Here is an 8,507-nt window from a genome sequence, read left to right on the forward strand (position 1 = left end):
AATGAAAAAAACTTTTCATTTTCATAAGAACTTTTCATATTATCATTTCACAATTACACAAATTGCGATTCCCGTTCCTTTAATGAAAAAGTGTTTCATTCCATTGTTGACGTGATAGTTTTATATCATATCTACTTTGACTTCTCTCATTAAGTATCAAACTATTCAAATATACAAAAATATTAAAATAATAAAATAATAATTCTAAAAAATGGCAGGATTATTGGTTTTAATTGAATTATCGCAAGAAATTCGGGATGAGCAAAGGTAAGAAAACTTTATTAAAGTTTTATGTCAGTAATTTTGTGTATATTATCATATTTTATAGGAATATATTGAGAGTTTTGAGGTGACGACTGAGGAGCACTTTGTTGATTTATATCGGATTCCAAAAGTATTGTGTTTGGAGTTAATCAACGAATTAATTCCATTTTTGCCAAATTCGAGCCGCAAACATTCTATTACAAGTCAGATAATGGTATTAAGTGCTCTACGTTTTTTTGCAAGTGGTAACTTCCAAAGAAGTGTGGGGCAAGATAGTTTATCTGTGCACAGACATGTTGTCTCAAACGTCGGTAAGCAGATGTGTGTGTGCAGTTGCTACAGCTGTAAATAAAATAGCACATAAGTACATCAAATTTCCAAAGCGAGATCAGTTCCCGTCCATTAAATTGAAATTTATGGAGAAGTTTCAATTCCCTGGAGTAATTGGACTAATAGACGGCACGCACATTAAAATTTCTGCTCCAAAAAATGAAATAGAGCATGTGTACTATTGCCGAAAGGGTGGACATTCAAAAAATGTAATGATTATTTGCGATGCCGATTATCGCATTCTTGCCGCAAATGCTCAATTTGGTGGAACTGCACATGACTCGTTTGTATGGCGTCAGTCTCGTGCTAGCAACTTCCTAGAAGAACTTTACGAAACAGGTGAACGTAACTTTTGGCTTCTAGGAGATAGCGGATATCCATTGCAGGTATTTTTATAGCTTAATTTTAATGAAAAATACTATTTTTATATTTATTTTAAATAGCCTTGGTTGATGACACCAATAAGTGCAACATCAAGTGTCCCAGAAGAGCGCTATAATGTAGCTCATAAGACCACTAGAGCTCTCGTGGAAAGATGCATAGGTATAATAAAAAGTCGATTTCGATGCCTGTCCAAGGAACGAGCACTTTTTTATAGCCCCCAAAAAGCAGGACTAATAATCAACGCTTGTTTGGTATTACATAACTTTTTAATTCGTAAAAGAGTACCATTACCAGAAATATACGAGGACTTTGAGCAAACTGAAGAAAACGTAATATCCACTGGTGATTTTTTATCGTCTACTATATTAAGTGTTGCAAGAAGACAACGTTTGCAAATTGTGCAAAATGTATTTTCTACTACTAGCATCGAAAACTAAATTACACTGTACAACAATTTTTAAAATTTATGAATTGTATTTCAGATTTGATTTATATTTTTTTATAACAAAATCAATACTAATAATAAAAAATACAAATAAAAAAAACATAAAAAACTCTAACTGAAACAACTAATCCATTTGTCTAAAAAACTATTCAAAAAATTAACGCACGGTACGGGATATACAGTATCGGCCATAACTAAAGCACCCCCTCAGTGAATTTTTTTCATATTATATTTTCTTTTATAAAAATAAAACTTAAAATTTAGAATATGTATTATTTTCATTTGTTAATATGTTTATTATTGATAAGCAAATACTTTTAAAGTTAATCTTTCCATATGTGGTAACATAAAATCAAAAAATATTTTATGGTAGAAAATGAAAAGGTCAAAACTAAAGCACCCCTTGATGGATATAATATAAAACTCATTTTAATTACTATTTTGTTGCAAATCCTTTGCATTGGATGACACAATCACATCACTTAGGCATAGAAGCTATTTTAAAGGCTTGGAATAAATCATGAAAATTTCCGATCCTTATTTCGGCAATTTTCACGTTTTATATTATATCAACAATATCCCTCAAGTTCTCAATAGGATTGTTATTGGAAGATTGAGGAGTTCAATGAATAACTTGAATTTTATTGCTCTGTAGCCAAGTCTTACAAATTTTGGAGGTGTGCTTAGGATCTTTATCCTGTTGGAAGCTCCCTTTAAGTGGCATCTCTTCACTGGCATAAGGCAACATTACATCTTTCATTATATCACTGTACATGAAATGGTCCATAATCCCATTAATTTTATGAATTGGCCCAATTCCTTGACCAGAAAAGACACCCCAGACCATTACATTGCCTCCTCCATGTTTAGTTGTTCCTTTGCAATACTTAGGATTCAGTCTTTCTCCTTTTGGTTTGCGTACACGCCTTATTCCATCGAAACTTTTTAAGTTGTATTTGGATTAATCAGTGAACAGTACTGCCTTCCATTTTTGGACACTCTAGTCGATGTGCGCTTTGGCAAACTCCAGTCTAGCTTTCTTGTTCTTAGCTGATATATTGGGTTTTTTTGCTGGTCGCCAACTGAATAATCCGACTTCTACTGCTCTTCAACGGATGGTTCTTTCGCTAACGCATAATCTTAAACTTATTCATACTTGACTAGATTATGCTGTAGGATATTTTTGAATTGATCTTTTGATCAAGGAATCATAATATCGTGTTTTTTCGCGGACGTCCTCCAGAATGCACCGTTGATATGCGACCAGTCTGCAAAATCTTTGAAATGAGTCTGAAAAAAACTGATCTGTTAATTGAATATTATTTACTCAATTCATGTCGTGATAACCCCGTCTTCCGGTCTTCAATAACTTTAATTTTAAATTCACTGGAGTACGTTTTCCATGCCATTGTTTTTATTACAATAAACTGTATAAAACTTAAATTATACACACTACGCCTTTCTTTATTTTTATACCCTCCACCACCATAAGTGGTGAATGAGGGTATATATAAGTTTGTCATTCCGTGTGTAACATTGAGAAATATTCATCTGAGACCCAACAAAGTATATATATTATTGATCCTTATGAAATTCTAAGTCGATTGAGATATGTCCGTCTGTCTGTCTGTATAAAACACACTCACGTCCAAAATAGACAAACAAAATTGGTAAACTTGCAAGAAAAATGTTTACTGTTCTCCTAAGCAGTTTGGTATTGAAAATCAGAAATATCGGTTCAGTGAAACCAGAGTTATGAACCAAAATGTGAGACAACCTAAAAAAAAACACGATAATTTTAAAATTGTTTTTGGTATTGTTGCAAATATATTGCAGATAATACCATAAAATTTTACATACGTTATTTTTATGTTAAAAGGACTAACTCTGGTAAAAATTATAGGAATCGGTCCATGATTTCATATAGCCCCCATGCAAATTTCTACCCGAAATATGGTTCTATGGTCTGTAAATGCCTACCAAATTACAGTATCCACAAAAAATTCAGAAAAATAAGTTTCGTGCTTAAAAAAATCACAACACCAAATTTTTTGTGGATCGGCCCATATTTGACCATAGCCCCCATATAAAGTTCACTTCCGAAAATCACTTAAATAAGCATAAATGTATTATAAATATCGCTATTAAGTTTAAATTCGTCATAAATAGTCCCCATATGTACCAAAATCGCTATACCTAATTCTATGAAGACCGGTCAATAATTGGTTATAGCTCCCATATAAGGACCACTTCCGAAAAACACATTAACCTACATAAATATCTGAAAAATGTAAATATCAAAACAAAATGTTATACAAATCTCTAATTTATATTTAGAAATCATACTTCAGGATTTTGCGAATATCGGTCCATATTTGACCATAGCTCCCAAATAAGGTCCACTTCTGAAAATCAGTTAAGTACTCATAAATCTCTTATAAATAGCTTTATTATGCTAAAATTCGACATAAATAATAAATTAAAAAACATAGAAATCACTGTACCAAATTTTATGCCGATTGGCCGATAATTGGTCATGGCGCCTCTATAAGGCCCATTTCCGAAAAAGATATTAACCTTAATAAATATTTAAAACAAATCGATATCAAAATGAATTTTGTGAATATCGGTCCATATTTGGCAACAGCTCCCATATAAATACATAAAAATCACGTTAAAATATTTTATGACAATCGACTCATAATAGGTCATAGCTCCCACATAATTCCCACAACCAAATATTTTGAAATTTGTCTAAATATATTTGTATACCCTTTTTATACCTTTCACCTTCGTGAGAAGGGTATATATAAGTTTGTAATTTCTACATTATTCATTTCCGACCCTATAAAGTATATATATGCTGGATCTTTATAGATAGCGGAGTCGATTAAGCCATGTCTATCCGTCTGTCTGTTGAAATCAATTTTCTGAAGACCCCAGATATCTTCGGGAATCAAATCTTCAATAATTCTGTCAGACATGCTTTCGAGATTTTTGCTATTTAAAATCAGCAAAATCGGTCCACAAATGGCTGAGATATGAGGAAAAAACCAAGTCAACCTCGATTTTTGACCTATATCTGGATTACTAAGACATTAATATAGACAATATAGATATCTAATGATAGATATTTCAAAGACATTTGCAACGACGTATATAAGACATAGTAAGTTGGACCTACAATGGGTCAAAATCGGAAAAAAAAATTTTAACCCGATTTTTTTTTTTTTTTAAATTTAAAAAACAAAACAAATTTTTTTAAAATATAAAAAAAAATTAAAAATTTAATATAACAATCGAAAAATTATTTTTTCCAAAAAATGAAAAAAACAACTGAAAAAAAATTAAATTTTGTTTACCTAAAAATATTTAAAATTTTGGAGTATATAAGAGGGTATATAAGATTCGGCACAGCCGAATATAGCACTCTTACTTGTTGTTCTTATAATTTGTAGAACCATGTTTTGTATTTGAAAAATGTTTTTTAATTAATATTCATTCGAAAATAAACTTTTACAATAAAAAGACCTACAGTCAGGGCACACTTAGAAAGGTGACTGCATCACTACAACAATACAAAAACAACAGGTACTTTGTTTTTGTTAAAAAGTAGGTGAACTGTCAAAGTTGCCTGTTGTTGTTTTTGCTTTTGGGTTTGTTGTATTTTTCGCCACAACAACCACAAGTGAATTAACAATTCAAACTGAATAAAAACAAGTAAGAGTGCTATATTCGGCTATGCCGAATCTTATATACCCTTCACCTTTGTTGTGGATGCATTATTATTTTTTATAATTAGTATATAGGTATGTACATTGCCCACTTTCAGCTTACAGCATCCTAAATTTATCAAGAACACAAAAAACAACAACAACGCCAAACGAAACAGAACACCAAAAGAAAAAACAAAATACGCAAGGCAATGAAACCAACACACATCCAAACATACGTTTAATTGTATAAAAAACAACAACAACGCCAAAAGAAACAAAACACAAAAGAAAAACAAAATACGCAAAGCATGCACATTCAAACATACGATTTGTTGATTTTTTGTCAAAAAAAAACAACACACAACCAAACAAAAGTTTAGTTGTATAAAAAACAACAACAACGCCAAAAGAAACAAAACACAAAAAAAAAAACAAAATACGCAAAGCTTGCACATCCAAACATACGTTTTGTTGTTTTTTTGTCAAAAAAACCAACACACAACCAAACAAACGTTTAGTTGTATAAAAAACAACAACAACGCCAAAAGAAACAAAACACAAAAAAAACAAAATATGCAAATCTTGCACATCCAACCATACGTTTTGTTGCTTTTTTGTCAAAGCATGCAATACATTGTGTTTTTTGATGAAATTTTCAGAGGTTGTCTCGGATTTTTGCTCATATCTCCGTTATTTATGGACGGATTTTGCTGATTTTAAATAGCAAAATTCTCGAAAGTATGTCTGACAGAATTGTTGAAGATTTGGATCCCGGAGATATCTGGGGCCTTCAGAAAATTGATTTCAACAGACAGACAGACGGACAGACAGACGGACATGGCTTAATCGACTCCGCTATCTATAAGGATCCAGAATATATATACTTTATAGGGTCGGAAATGAAAAATGTAGAAATTACAAACGGAATGACAAACTTATATATACCCTTCTCACGAAGCTGAAGGGTATAAAAACAACAACAAACAAATGTATTTATAAATCATAGATGGGGGAGTGCAATCATTTTGTTCATATTTAGTGCTGAGTTGAAAATTAGCAGCCTCACTAAACATTAGTGATAGTGAGTTAAAAAATTTTGCACTCAAAATTAAATTTGTAGTTGATTTTAAAAAATACAATCATCAGTTTATTGCAACTTTTTATTCTGCACTAATTTGAGTGCAACTTCAAATTGTGCACTAAATTTTTAAGTTCAAAATGGTTTAAGTTTATTTCTGTGCACTAATTTAAAACTTAACTTAAACAATTTTTAACTTAAAATTTCTATTTTTCGAATTTGGATTCGAAAAATAGAAATTTTTGAAAATTTAGTGATAGTATGTTTAATGCAGCTTTTTTTGATTGCAGGTTAAAATTTTGCACTAATTAATTGTAGTGCAGATTTTTGCACTAAATCGTCGTTTAGTGATAGTTAAAAAATTATCACTATTTTTTTAGTGCTAGTTAAGAAATAAGCATTATCACTAAAGCTGATAAAAAATAGTGCAAACTAAAGTTTTTGCAATATTTTTAAATATTTCAATAAACATTTAATGCACTACCCCCAACTATGTTATAAATATATACTACGTCTTTACACATGCAAAACACTGCATATGCCAACAACATGAAGGAAATCATAAAACCCGACAATCATATGTATTTACACTACGAATGCTCAGCAGGGTTGTCAGATTTTTTTTACCTCCATCGCCAAAAGCTAAACAAAAAATCGCCAAATATCGCCAAAATAATTTTTTTGAGTTTTTTATTGTAAAATACATAAATACATTTTATGCATTATAAAGTCAATTTATTTCGGTTTAAATCTAGTGCATTTATATTATTTATATTAAATTGATATCAAAAGTATACATTGTATTAGAATTAAACTTTTTAATATTTTATCTGTAGGCTGAAATGAATTGCAACAAAATTTATTAACATTCATATAACTTACTATTCTTATCAATGAATCTAAAAGTTCATATTGAAATTCTCTTTCTACGCAAGCGTTGCTGGTTGGTAAAATTAACATATTAAGAACTGCCAATGCTAAGTCTTTAAAGTGAAATGTTCCACCTGCATCTCAATAATTGTAAACTTGTGGCCAAAAATCTAAAAAATTTTGTTGGAATTTCACCTTTAAAGATCTGAGCCCAATTGATATATGCTAATTTTGACCATTGCAATTCATGTTCCCCAGCAGTTACTTTTGGATTGAAAAATAAAGTTAATGAAAATTTCATTTTATTTCAATATTGAAAATTCATTATATACTTTAAAAAGAGTTATATTTTCTGGTAACCGTTTAAGCATTTCTTTTAAAAGCTTTTTAAGCACAAAAAACAATTTTCTTTTTAAATTTAAATTTCTACATCATATTCCTCCATTTTTATATTTTGTAATTTCATTTCAAGTTCTGTGCGAAAATAGATTCCTGATTCCAAAGAATCCGTCGAACCAATAGTCAATTTTAGTGAGCATATTAAGTTATCAATATTTCCATTATTATTTAAAAATGACGGCTTAAACATTTTAGAAGAAAAAATTAATATCGTTGAAACTATTTGATCATGAATCCATATGATCAGATTATAAATGATTAATTTTATTAACTATTGGGTTAATAAATATCAAAAAAAAATATTTCAAGAAAAACAAATACATAATTTGTTAAAAAATCGCCAAATAAATCGCCAACTAGTCTGTAAATCGCCAAAAAATCGCCATGTCGCCAATTGGAAATTTTGGTCGCCAAAGGCAATGAAAAATCGCCACGTTTGGCGAGAAATCGCCACATCTGACAGCCCTGATGCTCAGTGAAAACTAACCAAATAAACAAAACAAGTCTTGCACAATTGTATATTGAAAAAAAATAACAACAAAAATTAAAATAAACCAAACGCACTCAAATACATACAAATTATGCATGCGTGTGTTTGATTTGTAATTTTCATTTCATCTCATTCCACACATTGTAGAATGTTGTTGTTGGGTGTTTGTGTTTGTGCTACGTATGATAGAGTTGTGTTTTCTTTTTATGTTATTATGTATATACATATGTACACGATTTCATGAAACACTAACAAAATACATGGTCTATTTCATTTTTTGCTTATATCTCAGCCATATCTCAGACCGATTTTCTCGATTTCAAATAGCAACCGAGCCGGGAGAATTCCGGAGATATTGATATATGAATCATGTATGTATGTTATTTGGGGGCTTCGGAAAGTTGATTTCAACACACAGACGGACATGGCTATATCGATTCCGCTATCTATAACGATCCAGAATATATATACTTTATTGGGTCGCAAATGAAAAATGTGGAAATTACAAAGGGAATGACAAACTTATATACC

General features: G+C 30.6%; 1 pseudogene; it reads left to right on the forward strand.

Annotated features, from left to right (window-relative positions):
- Window positions 1-211: 211 nt before the first annotated feature.
- LOC135950636 (putative nuclease HARBI1) lies at window positions 212-1,415 on the forward strand (annotated as a pseudogene).
- The last annotated feature ends 7,092 nt before the right edge of the window (window positions 1,416-8,507 follow it).

Source organism: Calliphora vicina, chromosome 2 (assembly GCF_958450345.1).
Source record: "Calliphora vicina chromosome 2, idCalVici1.1, whole genome shotgun sequence".
NCBI lineage: Eukaryota > Metazoa > Arthropoda > Insecta > Diptera > Calliphoridae > Calliphora > Calliphora vicina.